Genomic DNA, 16,470 nt, shown 5'->3' on the forward strand with positions numbered 1-16,470 from the left:
CATGAGCATATGCATCGTTGAAGGTGGTTTGTTACCCAGACAGAGAAAAGCCATTCAAAGCCCTACCCTGGTCTGGGGTTGGGGCTTGGGTTTTAGGGTGGCGTCCTTGAAAACATCAGATTCAAGCTGAGACCTGGTAGTAAGTTAAGTGTCAGCCTGGGAGAGAGTGGGAGAAGAGAATCCAAGTGACATAGACACCAGTTTGAAGGCCTTGAACTAAAAATGAACTGTGGAGTGCTCGCTTCGGGAGCACATATACTAAAATTGGAACGATACAGAGAAGATTAGCATGGCCCCTGCGCAAGGATGACATGCAAATTCGTGAAGTGTTCCATATTTTTTGGTGCAAAAACAATGAATACTGTTACGCTGAAAAGAAATTTTAAAAAATTACCTCTATTTTAAAACTTCCATCTTAAAAAAAAAAAATGAACTGTGGATGTATGAGGATCTAAGCAAGGAATGGGCAGCATAAGATGGTGTGAAGAGAGAGGTGAGCTCAACACTGTAAGCAATGACCAACATGTGGAGTGCTTTACTGACTACACACTGCCCATCTCCAACCCCAGATCTACTTTTTATAACATTCTGGATACACCCACAGGCTGTTCCAAGCATGTAAATTTCATATACCCTATATGTTGAAGAATTAAAAAGTTGAAAATATAGATGACCATTAACCTGGCTCCCAGAAGCTGGGGAAAGGTTGAGTCACAGTCTTCTGGGGATGAACAATATGAAGATGACAAGGCAGCCTGAGCACAGGGGGAGAAAAATGTGTTTTTAATAGCTGTGATGACCATCTAAGCTATTATGGCCGCCACCTTCACTGATCTAAGCTCATTCTTAAATGGAAATTTACTTGAAAAGCCCTTTCTTTGCATAATGGAAAGCAGGCTTGTCTAATTCCATTTCCCCAAGGTAATAGCCCCAGGGTGTAATGGGATGCCTGGCTACCAGTCCTGCTCTTCAGGGGCTCCCTGGGTAACCTTCTCGATGTCCTTTATCCCTGACTCAGAAAAGTCCCCCTAAGGATGCCTCACCTCCAAGGTCACTGCTGAGAACTGTAGGGAAGAGGGAGAATTGATGGGACTGACAACACTGTGTTGCTCATTCTCCTGGGGAAGATGATCCAGCAGGAGCTCCCTCAGCAGGGGTACCGTGCTGAGCCTGATGGCAGCAGACTTCCCATTAGGCAGGCTTTCCCAAGCACAGCTGCAAGACCCCACAGCCAGGCCATGGGAGGAGGGCATGCTGGGTGTGGCTCCATCCTTATGGAACCTGGACACTCCTGCCTTTTCTCCTGTTGAGAAGAGGTCCTACCACTAGGCCCTACCAAAGAGGGTGGGGTTTTTTAACTATAAAAGTGAATATTTGCTCAGAACAACACAAGAGGTCACAAAAAAATTATACATTTAAGGGGCGCCTGGGTGGCTCAGTGGGTTAAAGCCTCTGTCTTCAGCTCAGGTCATGATCCCAGGGTCCTGGGATCGAGCCCCGCATCGGGCTCTCTGCTCAGTAGGGAGCCTGCTTCCCTTCCTCTCTCTCTCTGCCTGCCTCTCTGCCTACTTGTATTCTGTCTGTCAAATAAATAAAATGTTTAAAAAAAAATTATACATTTAAGAAAACTGACAAATCCCCAAAGCATGACAAAATCCAGGGAGGAAAAACCATATGCATTTATTAATTAACTGCCTGACATACCTCCATAATACATTTTCCCTACGTTTTAGGCTGCAAAGTTTAAAAAAATTTTTTTTAATTTTATTTATTTATTTGCCAGAGAGCGAGAGCACAAGCAGGGGGAGCAGCAGGCAGAGGGAGAAGCAGGCTCCCTGCTGAGCAAGAAGCCCAGACACGGGACTCCATCCAAGGACTCCAGAATCATGACCTGAGCCAAAGGCAGATGCCTTAACCAACTGAGCCATCCAGGTGTCATTTTTAAAAAATTTTGAATCCTGGACTGCTTGGTCACCCCCGCCTTCTTCTCTGCCTACTTGTGATATCTGTCTGTAAATAAATAAATAAAATCTTTAAAAAAAAATTTTCGAATCCTTTCTCTTCATCAACCCTGGCTCACAAGAACTTCCTTTTGTTTTTCTTGTTGTTGTTGTTGTTTTGTTGTTGAAGTATATGATACATACAAGTACATATTTTCACAGGTGGAAAGTGCAGCACTGTGAACAATAATGCAAATAGATCCATTTTTAAAATAAAGCCAGAGCAGCCATTTAGAGGAACTGTCTTGCACATCAAACCTTTGAACAGGACCAAATCTCCAACATCCCCAGAAGTCAGCAAGAACGAGAAAATCCTGTTTGAAAAGACATGGACTTTTGCCTAGTGACTACTTCACCTGACCAATCAATGAAGTACAAACCCAGTCCTCCTTGTCAGCACCAATGAACTCGTCTTAGAAACAACTTACCTCCTCTTTCTTTTCTCCCTCTTAAAAACCCGAGTCTACCTCCTATAATCAGGACACCCTTTGGGGTTTTACACAAATCTATGTGAATATTTGCAAAGAGTTGCAATTCTTTGATCCCAGTGCTTCGGTTTTGAATTGGTTTCTTGATTTTAGGTGGACATTCCAGTTCAATGATTTTTTTTTACATATGCGTACATTCATATAACCACCACCCAAGATATAGAACCTTTCTGAAAGGTGTCTACTCTTTTTTTTCTTAAAGATTTTATTTATTTATTTATTTGTCAGAGTGAGCACAGGCAGACAGAGTGGCAGGCAGAGGCAGACGGAGAAGCAGGCTCCCGCTGAGCAAGGAGCCTGGTGTGGGACTCAATCCTAGGACGCTGGGATCATGACCTGAACCAAAGGCAGCCGCTTAACCAACTGAGCCACCCAGGTGTCCCAAAGGTGTCTACTCTTAACCCAATTTTATTACTAAATAATACCATTTTTTTAACATTGGCTAAGGTCCAGGTATTAGTGCTTTATGTGCATGGTATCATTTGATCCTCACAACAAAGGACTATCATCATCTCCATTTTACAGATGAAGAAACTGAGGCTTCGAGAACTTAAAACCTTGCCTAAGGTCACCCACAGAAGCAGGTGCCAGTGTGGCACTCGAACCCAGGTCTAGCAGACTCCAAGGCCCATGGGCCTAAAAACACTGTCTTAGCAGGGTACACCTACTGGCACCACTTCAAAGTAACCTCTGCCTCCCCCATTTTTGTTTTATTTTGCTTATGTTCTTTAAAAGTTGGTAAGAATAATCTCCATTCCCAGTATCCCTCCTCCTGCAAGCTCAGGGCTGGATTTCTCTCCCCTGAGGTAGTCATCCAAGGACCCTCTACTGTCCCATTTTTTCTGAAGACCACAGGAGCCACTCTGGTGGGCTTTTAGCCCTCCCTGAGAAAACAGAATAGCTCACACACTTTCCCAGAGTCCATGAGGGGAGAAGGTGCAGCTGAGAACTGGGCATGCTCTTTATCTGGAGTTGGAGCAGAAATGTCACAGGCTTTGGAGTCATGTGGTCTTTGGACGAGTCCTGCTTCAGCTGCTTCCTGGCCAAGTGACCATGAGCAATTTGTCTTCTCTCTTAGAATGACAGTTTCCGGGGCCCCTGGGTGGCTCAGTTCGTTGGGCGACTGCCTTCAGCTCGGGTCGTGATCCTAAGAGTCCCGGGATCGAGTCCCGCATTGGGTTCCCTGCTCAGCGGGGAGTCTGCTTCTCCCCCTGACCTTCCACTTCTCATGCTTTCTCTCTCTCGCTGAAATAAATAAAATCTTCAAAAAAAAAAAAAAAAAAAAAAAAGAATGACAGTTTCCTCATCCTGAATAGGAGGATATTAAGAGAAGCTTGCTGATAGGGTTGATTTGAGAATGAGATGAGATCATGTCAGGCATACAGTAGGTACACAAAGACTGTTGCGTTTCCAACAGGCACAGGATCTGATGTCCTTTCACACATGCCAGATTACCAAGTGGGTCCAGGACAGGAAAACAATCAACCACAATAAATTTAGAAATGGTGGCGAATAAAAACAAGAGATAGGGGAGAAAAAAAGCCAGGGAGGTGAAAGACCCAGGCAGAGAGAATGAAGTATAAGCTGGGAGTCTGAGTTGGCACCCAGGCTCCGGATTGAGCCTTTTCTGGGGTAGCCTGGCTCTGAGCATTTAGACTTCACTTGTCTTTGGATAGTCTTCCAGATAGCTCACAGCTTGCACATGACTACTCCCAGACCCACCTGGTTGTTGAAGGCTAATAAATTCCTTCTTTCTCCCTTTCACCTTGCTCTGCCCCTGAAGCTGAGGCTGGTCCTAAACAGCTAAACAGATGTGTAAACACATCTCTACATGGGTGACCACATATAGATGTGGCACCTGGTTTAGTCCAGGCTTCAGCCAGGGCACACAAAGACATGCACAAAAGACCTTAGCAAGAGAAATGCAACTTTTCTCCTGTGTTCCTAATTTGGGACGGTAGACAAGAAGGCTAAACCCACACCCCTCCACACTGCCTGAAGGAGAAGAAAAATCATGAGTGTCTATTGACTGAGCAGCACTGGTGGTGGGGTGGGGAGGGACAAGTATGCAGACCCACTTGTCCAAGTCAAAGCTAACCACTATGCCTAGTTTTCCATAACCCTCACAACTTTGTGGGGGGAGAGTGTTATTTCCTCTTTTCCATCTAGGAGGAAATTGGGGCTCTAAGAAGTTAACAGCAATGTCACAAAGCCAGTGGGTGACCAAGTCAAAATCCAAACCCAGTCTTATCTTAACGTCTTGTCCTTTTTTTTTTTTTTAAAGATTTTATTTATTTGACAGAGATCACAAGTAGGCAGAGAGGCAGGCAGAGAGAGGGGGAAGCAGGCTCCCCGCCAAGCAGAGAGCCCGATGTGGGGCTCAATCCCAGAACCCCGGGATCATGACCTGAGCCGAAGGCAGAAGCCTTAACCCACTGAGCCACCCAGGTGCCCCACGTCTTGTCCTTTTAACAAGTACCATTTCCCTTTAGGTTAACCTTTGTAGTAAATGCTAATGTTCCAAGTTGAGATTAGAAGATTCAGAGAAATTTAGCAACTTGCCTGCAACCACAGAATTATTGCTTGGCCTCATGACTCCCATTGCTAATCTCCCACATCTCTGTCATCTGCTCTCAAGGAGCCTGTCATCCTTTGCTCGGATTGGAGCTAGTGGGGTAAGTGTCCATCTCTGATTTGCTCCCCCGTGGTGCCGAGAGTGTACCTGGTTGTGGCTTCCATTTTTAGTCAGTGCTGGCTAATTGAAACTAATGCCAGAGCCTCTCTTCAGCTCCTGCCCCTTAGGGTCCCTTGGGTCCATAGCAGTGTGATGACCTCAGATTGGGCCAAAGGCAATAACCAGGAGCGGTCGGCATCCAGCCTGGGGCAGCAGCCAGAAGGCCCCAGAGCAAGTCTGATTTAATCCCATAATGGAATGTGACTCAGATAAGGCTTTTATCAATCATTCCTGGGCTGTGGGGAAAAAAGGACCATCTGAGAATCATGAAGGGATGCTTTCTCCTATCCTGGGGCTGCCCAAAGGTATCCAAAGGCCTGGCCCCATTGGAAGGTCCAAGGGAAAGTAGGGGTGTCAGGGGGCACTTGGAAATACTTGGCTCAAATTTTCAGGACTGAGGGAATAGGTGAGAGAGGAGGATGACTGATGAATCCATATATTCAGGCAGAGAAGACATAAAATCCAAACACTTAAAATAATAATAATAGCAGCAATTATTTATTAGGCATTGTACTAAGCATTTAAATGCTTGTCAATAGATACTATTTCGTCATTATTACAGAAGAGGAAATCAGACTCAGGCAGGTAAGTTACCTGCCCAAGGTCACACAGTTGCTGGAATAGGAGAGCTGGGATTTATACGGAAATCCACCTGATTTCCTGCCCTCCTGCCTCACCCTGGCACTGACTGCCCAGACACAATCACTCTTGTTCACACACTCCTACGCCCCCAGAATTTGCTAGCACCTCACGAGCTTATCCTTTTCTTGGAAGAATTCCAGAAAGCTTTATACAACCACAAGCAGCAGCCTTCCCATCACCCCGAAAGGGAGGAAGTAAAGGATAAAACAAGGTAAACTGACCAATCAGGAGCAGAGGGACTACACACTCCCCACCCCCCAACCCCCAGGGGCAGCCTCAGCAACGGAAAGTGGAGTCTGGCCTTCTGCCAACTGCTTTCTGTGTCCCTCGCTCCCTTCCTCAGCCCCAACCTCCTCACCCTTGCCTCTCATTTTCTCCTAGATCAACTTTACTTTCCAGGTCCCTATCCCACTGGCCTTGTTCACTCAAGAACACTTCTAAGTACCCACTATTAGCAGTAGACTAGGGATTCGCCATCTTTACTAGACAGGAACATGTACAATGCAATTTTAATAGTAATAATAGCTAATACTTACTAAGCACTTACTATGTGCCAGTCACTTTACTTTCATTCTGAGTTTGAAGCAGGCAGAACAAACAGTAGCTTTTATGTCAATTACAACAAAACTAAGTCAGACAAGGGAAGAGAATTAATATTCCATGAGCTCTTGCTATGTCCTAGGCTGGGAGACAGAGCAGCATGGTAACAAAGAACTTGGGCTCTGGGCTCAGGCCAACTTGGGTTAGAGATAGTTCCAGTTGGGTTAGAGATTACTGCCTAGCTGTGTGTTTATAAATAAGCTAACTCTCTGAGTCTCAGTTTCTCCATCTATAATATGTAAATAATAATAGTTCTTATCTCCTAAGGTTGAGAGGATTAAAGAAGTGATTTGTATAAAGTCCTTAGCAAGTTCCCCAACAGGTAGTAATCAATGAGTGTAAAGAAATTGTCACTGCTTATTCAAATAACAGGAGGGTAAAATAGCTAAATAATTCCAAAATTCTTGAATAAAAGATTTATTCATTTATTTTAGAGAGCAAGTGGCCTAGGGTGGGAGGGGAGGGGTAGGGAGAAAGAGAATCCCAAGCTGACTCCTTGCTGACTGAGCTACCCAGGCACCCCCAAACGTTTTTAAAGCTCTTCAGGCCTAAGCAAGAATTTCTTTATGTTCTTGTTTAACTGCATCGTTGTAGGTGACTGGACTTAAAATGACTGAGGTCTTAGGGGCTTTCCCAGTCTTTCCGACTGCTGCTTAGAAGCAGGCCTGACTGGAGCTGTTATAATAGCAATGGTTTGAGGAGAGCACACATATTTCTAAACATCTGGGCTTGGGTATGAATTGCCACTGGAGAGACAGAAGGGAGGTCTTTTTGGATTTATGGGCTTCCTATATTCGTTTGCTAGTGTTGCCATAACAAAGTACCACACACTGGGTAGCTTAAACAATGGAAATGTGCTGTCTCACAGTTCTGGAGGCTGGAAGTCCAAAATCAAGGTGTCAGAAGCTTGGGTTCCTGCTGGAGGCTTGTGAGAGAACCTGTTCCAGGCCTCTCCCCTGGCTGGTGGTTTGCTGCCAATCTTTGGTATCTTTGTCTTGTAGAAGCACCACCTTGATCTCTTTCGCCTGACATCCTTCCTCTGTGCTTGTCTAATTCCCCACCCCCACCTTTTAAAAAAGATCTTATTTATTTATTTGACAGAGAAAGAGATCACAAGTAGGCAGAGAGGCAGGCAGAGAAAGAGGGGGAAGCAGGCTCCCCGATCAGCAGAGAGCCCGATGACCCAAGTCAAAGGCAGAGGCTTAACCCACTGAGCCACCCAGGCACCCCTAATTTCCCCCTTTTTATAAGGATACCAGATGTATTGGCTTATAAGACCACTCTACTCCAACAGGACCTCATCTTAACTACATCTGCCTTGGCCCTATCTCCTTTTTTAAATGTTAATTTTTTAATTTTTCTTTTTAAAAGATTTTATTTATTTACTTGACAGAGAGAGAGAGAGCACAGCAGGGAGAGCAGCAGGCAGAGGGAGAGGGGAAAAGCAGGCTTCCTGCGGAGCAGGGAGCCCGATGCAGGGCTTGATCCCAGGACCCTGGGGTCATGACCTGAACTGAAGGCAGATGCTTAACGACTGAGTCACTGAGGAGTCCACTGCCCCCATTTTTTTTTTAAGATTTTATCCTATCTCGGGGTGCCTGGGTGGCTCAGTAGGTTAAAGCCTCTGCCTTCAGCTCAGGTCATGATCCCAGGGTCCTGGGATAGAGCCCTCCATCGGGCTCTCTGCTCAGCAGGGAGCCTGCCTCCCCCCTCTCTCTCTCTGCCTGCCTCTCTGCCTACTTGTGATCTCTGTCTGTCAAATAAATACATAAAATTAAAAAAAAAAAGATTTTATCCTATCTCTCTCTCTCTCTCTTTTTAAAGACTTTATTTATTTATTTGACAGACAGAGATCACAAGTAGGCAGAGAGGCAGTCAGAGAGAGAGATGGGGGAGGCAGGCTCCCCGCTGAACAGAGAGCCTGATGCAGGGCTCAATCCCAGGACCCCAGGATCATGACCCAAGCCAAAGACAGAGGCTTTAACCCACTGAGCCACCCAGGTGTCCCTCTTTTTTTTTTTAAATAAATAAACTTTCCCTTTTTTAAAAAGGATTTATTTATTTATTTGTTTGAGAGAGAAATCATGAGCAGGGGAAGGGGCAGAGAGAATCTCAAGCAGAGTCCCCGCTGTGCATGGAGTCCAATGTGGGGCTCAGTGTGGGACTCGATCCCAGGACTCTGAGATCATGACTTGAGTGGAAATCAAGAGTCGGACGCTTAACAGACTGAGCTACCCAGGAGCCCCTGCAACGGTTCTATTTCTTACTAAGGTACTTCTAAGATACTGAGGATTAGGGTTTCAACAAAGAAATTTTGGAGAGGTGCAATTCAACTCATAAAATGCTAGCACTTCTCAATGAAGCTCATGACCTCAAACTTTTGAAACTTTCAGAATTTGCTGGTGTTTCTTCCTGTGGCTATTTTGAAGTTGTAAGTCCATGGACCCCTCCTTCCACCCTTCTCATCTACCTACTTTTCAATACTTCTACCTTAGAATTAGAATCCTCTTTAAAAAATCAACATTTTAGGGGTACCTAGGTGGCTCAGTCATTAAGCATCTGCCTTCGGTTCAGGTCCTGATGCCAGGGTCCTGGGATCAAGCCCCATATCAAGCTCCCTGCTTGGCAGGAAGCCTGCTTCTCCCTCTCCCACTCGCCCTGCTTGTGTTCCCTCTCTCACTGTTTCTTTCTGTCAAATAAATAAAATCTTTTTTTAAAAATCACCATTTTACTTTCTAAAGCTTCCAAACTCCTTTTCAGTCCTTTGATGACAGTACTGAGGTCTCAACATTTATTCAAAAAATTACTTACTGAATAGGCACTAAGCTTTGAGAAAACATAACAACCAAGATCCAGTCCCTACCTTCACAAAACTACTAAGTTGAGTGGATACCAGAGCATTTACTTTTTTATATATATAATTATGTTTATTTTTTAAAATTTTATTAAGTTTAAGTAATCTCTACACCCAGGGTGGAGCTCGAGCTCACAACCTCCAAATCAAGACTTACAAGCTCCTCTGACTGAGACAGCCAGGCATCCAGAGAGCCTTTACTTTAATTCTAATTTAATTTTAGAGCATGTAAGTCCTTGAACCCCACCCAAGCTTAGTTCCTCAGCATCCTTTTAGAAACTATAAGATCGTGTAATGCAATTCTTTGGGAACTTCCAGGCACTGTTGCAAATCAAACAATTTGGGACTCAGTACAATGACAAAATGGGAAAAAAGGTTTCTTGACTAGTTTCTTGTTGACACTCTGGTTAGTAACTGGTTCGACCAATTTGTGCTTAATATTTTCCGGCATAAGGATGTTTTACACAAGCTCATTCCTAAAAAGACCACTCGAGTTTTTAAAGAAGCATTTTTACCTCATAAAGGAACAACATTGCCCTCATCCTAGTGTGGTCTCTGTAGCTCCAAGGAAAAGAGATTTTCGCATGTTAGCCCAGGAAAAGGTGGGCATTAATGGTTGGGTACAGACTGCATAGACTCCAAAGATAGGAAATTAGCAAAGGTAAGCTTCATGAAACTGAAAAATCACCAGGACCGGCCATTTCTCTTTTTCACGTGGAATAAAGCTAAGTGGTCTCTTCTTTCTATTTCTCTTCACACCTCTCCTTATCAGTTTTCTCAGCTTATCCATGAACTATACATACTTCAAAATGATGGTACTTGCTCTGGAATCTACATGACTCCCCACAATTGACTTTTTCAGCTCCCAGGAAAGGAATCTGATTTGTCCTTAGGTTAAGAGCTCACTCTTGGTCCAGTCAACAGTGGCCAAGGGGAGAGAGTACAAACATGGATGCCCAGGTCTAGCTTTTTGGCAGGGACTATGAGTGGGAACAATTCCTGAAGTGGACCATGGGCAACAAATCAAAACATTTGATTTGTAGAGAGTTCTGAAGACTATAATGACCTAGTTGACCAGACTATTTTATTCCAAAATACTAGCTGGTGGATAAATTTGGTTTGTTTTGTTGTTGTTGTTGTGGTTTTTTTAAAAGATTTTATTTATTTATTTGATAGATGGAGATCAAAAGCAGGCAGAGAAGCAGGCAGAGAGAGAGGAGGAAGCAGACTCCCTGCTGAGCAGAGACCCCCCCCCCATGGGGGGCTTGATCCCAGGACCCCGGGATCACAACCTGAGCTGAAGGCAGAGGCTTTAACCCACTGAGCCACCCAGGAGCCCCAATTTGTTTTTTTTTGTTTTTTTTTTTTTTAAGATTTTATTTATTTGAGGGGCGCCTGGGTGGCTCAGTGGGTTAAAGCCTCTGCCTTCAGCTCAGGTCGTGATCCCAGGGTCCTGGGATCGAGCCCCGCAGAGGGCTCTCTGCTCGGCAGGGAGCCTTCTTCCCTTCCTCTCTCTGCCTGCCTCTCTGCCTACCTGTGATCTCTGTCTGTCAAATAAATAAATAAAATCTAAAAAAAAAAAAAAGATTTTATTTATTTGAGAGAGAGAGACAGTGATAGTGAGAGAGAGCACAAGTGGGGAGGAGAGGGAGAATTAGGCTATCTGATGAGCAGGAAGCCCGATGTGGGGCTTGATCCCAGGACTCTAGGATCACGACCTGAGCCAAAGGCAGGAGCTTATCCAACTGAGCAACCCAGGAGAACCTGACCCTTCGTGGATAAATCTGTGAACAATTTAATCATGGCTATCATTTCTTAAGCTCTCACCCTAGCATCTAATTTAATCCTCACAGCAAACCACCCCAGGTAGGTATTATCATTCCTGTTTTAACAGATGAAGAAGAGAGGCTCAGAAAGTTTAAGTGAGAAGTAGTAAGTCACAACGAACTAGGATTGAAACCTGGATTTATTTGACTCCAGATCCTGTGCTCTTCACTTCTAGGGGTACAGGCTGATGTTATTGTGGTAAGAAGCAATTTTTTTATTTTTATTTTTTTAATAGAGAGAGCAGGGCAGAGTGGGGAAGGGCAGAGGGAGAGGGAGAGAGAGAATCCCAAGCAGGGCTCCACCTCATGATCATGACCTGAGCTGAAATCAAGATTCGGTCGCTTTCTTAACTGAGGCACCCAGGCGCCCTGTAAAAAAGCAAGTTTCAGCTTTTGAATAACTTAAAACTGTCACCTCAAATAAATTCGTAAGTTCTACAAGCTTCCTCAAAAGGCATTTACATCAGTGACTCCAAATGAGTCCCCAGCTACTTGTGCAATAGTGAGGGCAGGCTCCAGTGAAGTTCCTTGATCAAGGGTACAAGTGGGACTTCACAGCCCCAAGCTCCAGGCTGTGGTTGGTGAAGACCTGATCTGCTAACTGCTGTTCTTCTGTCATCAGGGGCAGTTTCTGGTCTCCTGGTTCTCCCATGTCACTGGGAATGTGTAGGTTAAGAAATTCCTCTTCACAACTACCAACACACCTTAAATACCCTTCCCTGACAAACTTTGGCCTCTGTACCCCCTTTGAAGGTAATAGGAGATGACCCACCCCCCTCCCCAAGTTCAGAAAGAGAAGCACAACAAGGATTTCTGGTTCAGGGACTAAACTACCTCCTTTATACTTGGCTTCTTTTCCATTAAGATTGAAAGTTGCAAATCAATCAGGAGAAAATTGCCCTCGGGACCGCTGAGCAGACATCTTCGCTCAAATCAGGACCTGAATGTGTGCGTCAAAAGCATCTCACAGTCTCATTCATTGCCAACCAAGTCTCTGGGGCGGTCCAATTGATTTAGGAGCATTCACTCAGAACTAACAATCATGGCACACATCTTCTGCTGCTGGGCCAGCCCTCTGATTTCTACTTCTCACTCATTGGTCCAACGGGCAAGGTGAATCTACAGTGTAAGAAGGACGATGCTAACAAATGAACAACAGAGCTGCTGTCCTCCGCCCTCCAGGATCACCAAGATGAACAAACTGTAGGTACTAAAAATTCTGTCAGGTTTTGAAGGAGTTAGGGAGGATATTGTCATGGAACATCTACCACATGCCATTAGTTCATTGAATGTTCACAACTCTAGTTAATATCTTATATATTAACTAGGATTCCATTAATATCTTCATTTCTAGGCATAAACAATATTTTAGCTATGGAGAGTAGAATTTCTTAAATATAAAAATAAATAACAAAAGGTTTTATGAGTGTACCGTTAGCTTTAAAACTGATTTTTCTCACAGAAGAGACCTGGAAAGAGCTCTCTGGCTGGGGTGGTTAAATGGTTATCACTCTCTTACTGTTTTACCCACTCTCATCTTCCATAAAATGCTTTAAGCACACCGTTGTGGTCAGACAGATCAGGATTGAAATCACAGCTCTTATGGTTATCAGGAAAATCACAGCTCTTATGGTCATCAGGAAATGAAAATGAATTTCAGACAGAGGGAACTTAATACAAAGAATTTAACACTGTGGCCACTCAGGTGACAGAAGAACTTTAAAGCCAAAACGGGGAAAGTGAGGTAACCCAGAGATTAGCAAGAGCAGGGAACCACTACCACGCTGGTTTGGAGGCCAAAGGAAGGCGTGCAGAAGCTGTCAAGGCAGGAATACTGGCTCCTTCTATCCTCAGCCCTCCAATCTTGTACAGTGGCTACCATTGGCCAAACCCAGCCAAAATCCAGCCGACAAGGGAGCCTGGGAAATGCAGCCTGATGGGAGGTGGGATGGGGGTAGGGGGGTGGCCCACCTGTGACACAGAATATCAGAAAGGGAACAATGGATCTGAGGGTAAACAGGCAAATGATGGGCCCAGCTCTGGCTTGTTTCAAATTCCTCCTTCATAATAAATGATTTTTTAAAAGATTTTCTTTATTTGTCAGAGAGAGAGAGATTAAGAGAGCACAAGCAGGGGGAACAGCAGGCAGAGGGAGAAGCTGGCTCCTTGCTGAGGAAGGAGCCAGATGTGGGACTTGATCACAAGACCCTGAAATCATGACCTGATCCCAAGGCAGAGGCTTAACAGACTGAGCCACCCAGGCCCACTATAATAAATTATTTCAATCCCATGGGGTTGTTTTAAGAATTAAAGGAGCAAATCCAAATAAATGTTAGCACAGTTCCTGGCGCCTAGTATGGAGTCTACTGTAATGAATTTTGCCCTAGATGGAAAAACTAGGATTCAGACAGATTAGGTAGTCTATTCAAGGAAAGAGCGTGGGAGCTGGGAGATGGCTGTGATGTTGGGGAGGTCACTTCATTTCCTCCAGTCTTCATTTCCTCCTCCTACCAATTAACTCACTGCTGCTGAGGGGATTCCTTCTTTCTGCAAATATTTCCTGAGCACCTGCCTTGTTCCAGGTTCTGTGGGTGCAGGCCCACACTGCCTCCCCTCCTAGAGTTTGCAAGCTGGTCAGGAGAAACACACTGACCAGAAAAGTCGCACAGATCGCACACGTATCATGAGACTGGGATAAAGGCTAAGAAGAAGTAAGTGCTAGGAAGGGTGGGTTATAGGATGGCCTGGCCTAGTCTGGGGAGGTGGGGCGTTTTCCCTGTGACTAAGGTCCACCTGGCCTGATGGATGAGTGGCAGTGGGCCCGGTGAGGAGTTGAGGAGCAGGAGCAGAGTGAGTTGGGAAACTGCAGGAGGAGCTCCCCCACAATGCTTGAACGGTGACCCAGCATCGTGGTGGTGCTCGCTGCCTTCCTAGGGTCAGGCCACGACGCTTCCCTGAGATGACCTCCGGCCTCCCACGCCTCGCACCCAGCGTCTCGCGGAGACTCCCCGCCGCGCAGGCGGTGGTGCCCTCCCCGCCACAAGCCCTTCCCAGCAGAGCACCGCGTCTGGCCCTAGCCGCGGGACCCAGGCGCAGCTCCCGCGCTCGGCGGCACCGCGACCCGGGCGGCCGCTGATCCTCAGCTAATGCGTATCGAATTTTTGTTGAATTCGGCCCCGGGCCCGCGCAAAGAGCGCGGCGGCGGCGCTGCCAGAGCCTCTTAATTCCCTTTGCATCGATCCCGCCGTTAATGACATAACCTTCTCCCCTAATTAACTGACAACTGCATTAGGCGGCTCGCCTCCCCGCACGCTGCCTGCGGCTTTGCCCATCGCGGCTCCGCCCGCGCCAGGGGTGGGAGTGGGGAGCTGCTGGTACCGCCCTAACTAAACCCAGGGCCCTACCAGTGGCATCCGAGGTGGGGGATAGCGTTTCAGGGTTTGAATGTCCCTGCAATCCTGATCGGTCAATAATCGTTTGCATTGTTTATGTTGTTGTTGTTTACTTTGTGCCAACACTGGGCAGAGCACTTAACATGCTTCAGCTTGCTGATTCATTATGACGACCCAAGAGGGGGATGGAGGAACTTGGGGCTCACAGAGTGGAGGAACATAGCAATAACCAAGGACTTTCAGCAAGCTACTGAGGGAGGTGGGACTCTCACTCCTCCCTACCGAAGCTTATGACCTCAACTCCTAAACTTCCTATCCTCCGAGGTATAATTTAAACTGGATTTAAATGTGAAATTTAATTTTAAACAAAATTTAAATGTGAAATATACAAAATGCGAAATGCTTAGCCGACTAGCTGGCAGATAATGAGCACTCAATATTTATTTTAGTGTAACTTATTGAAACACTGACTGGGGCTTGTTCTCCTTTGCTTCCCCTCACTGAATGCCCTTCTCAATCAAATGGTAGATTTATAATCCTCTGGGCCATAGAGAAAGCAGAGGCAGCTGCTGTGGTCTCTTACCCAATACAGGGGTGTCAAACTGTGTACTTCAGTGTAATTTACAAAGGATTATTCCTCCCCCCTCTTCACACACACACACACACACACACACACAGGCACAAACAGAAATATTACCTTTAGTTCTGGTTAAGATACGTCTTCTACTGCCTACTACATGCAACCAGTATAGACTAGGGGGTTTGTGATAATGGGATAAATCTGAGCAGCATCTTTTTACATGTTTTACAGATGACCGCAATGATCCAGATGTCACTGTTTTACTCTGATTCTCTCTGCAACCTGGTTTCTGGTCCTCTATTTTCACTTTGTTGTTAATTTTTTTTTTAAATTCACTAATTTATTTGCGAGGGCAGAGGGAGAGATTCTCCAGCAGACTTCCTGCCTTTGGGATCTCTGTGGGGGCTGGAGGCTCAATCCCACAACCCAGGAGATGGTGACCTAACCCAAAGCAAGAGTCTTAACCCAGAGTGCGAAGCAAGAGGCTTAACCGACTGAGCCACCCAGGTGCTCCTGTATTGTGTATCTTTAAAAGTCACCTCAAATCTCTTCTGGGACAAGGCAAAATATGAAAAAAATGTATTTAAAATGAAATGGGTGAAATAGCAGTTCAAGCATTTGGCCAATATTCATTAAGTTGAATTGGCATTTCCAAGAGAGGAAGCTGAGGCTGAGAGCGGCTCATGGAATTGTTCCAGCAGGATAACAAGACTTCAGGACTGGGACCCCTCCGTCCATGCTTCAACCATCACCTCCCCTCTTTTCTTGTACTTACTAAGGGTCACTTTCCTCCCACATGCCTGACATCTCCTACTGTCCACTTCTTGCCAGAGAAACCTGGATTCAACAAGTCCCTGATACCCAACACCAAAGTAAATATTAGATCATATATTCCCGGCCAGCTATTTCCTCTTCCTCTCTGACAAATCTATCAGGCACCACTTTTTAGCAATAGTTATTTTCTAGATCAAGAGACTGAAGCTTCACAGGATTAAGCAATTCTCTTGAACGCCCCCCGCTACCCGCCGCGCTGATAAATAGTTCTGCTGAGATTCAAGCCCAAATCAGGCTGGATCCACTTTCCGTTGTACTCTTTTCACTACAACATGTTTTCTTGGACTAGAGAGCTGCGTTTCCTAACACAGGCTTAACATGTAATTCCTGAAGAATTAAGTGATCTGATTTGGCCTAGGAGGGAATTCTCCTCCCCTATAAGGGGTGGAGGAGGGTGATAGGGAGCCAGCCTGAATCAGATGGTCTCTTTCAGAAGCCACAAGGCGGCTTTGTGATAGAGGCTGTTAAAGGGCACAGGCAAAATCGGCCTGGGGCAAAAGTTGGGAAATGAGGCAAGCGT

At 45.5% G+C, this 16,470-nt stretch overlaps 1 non-coding gene across 1 annotated transcript; it reads left to right on the forward strand.

Annotated features, from left to right (window-relative positions):
* Positions 1 to 234: 234 nt before the first annotated feature.
* On the forward strand, positions 235 to 341 carry LOC116855235. Its single transcript, XR_004380309.1, has one exon. It is a non-coding gene; the product is annotated as a U6 spliceosomal RNA (small nuclear RNA).
* The last annotated feature ends 16,129 nt before the right edge of the window (positions 342 to 16,470 follow it).

The sequence above is a fragment of the Lontra canadensis genome, unplaced genomic scaffold (assembly GCF_010015895.1).
Source record: "Lontra canadensis isolate GAN:19392208 unplaced genomic scaffold, GSC_riverotter_1.0 scaffold99, whole genome shotgun sequence".
Taxonomy (NCBI): Eukaryota; Metazoa; Chordata; class Mammalia; order Carnivora; family Mustelidae; genus Lontra; species Lontra canadensis.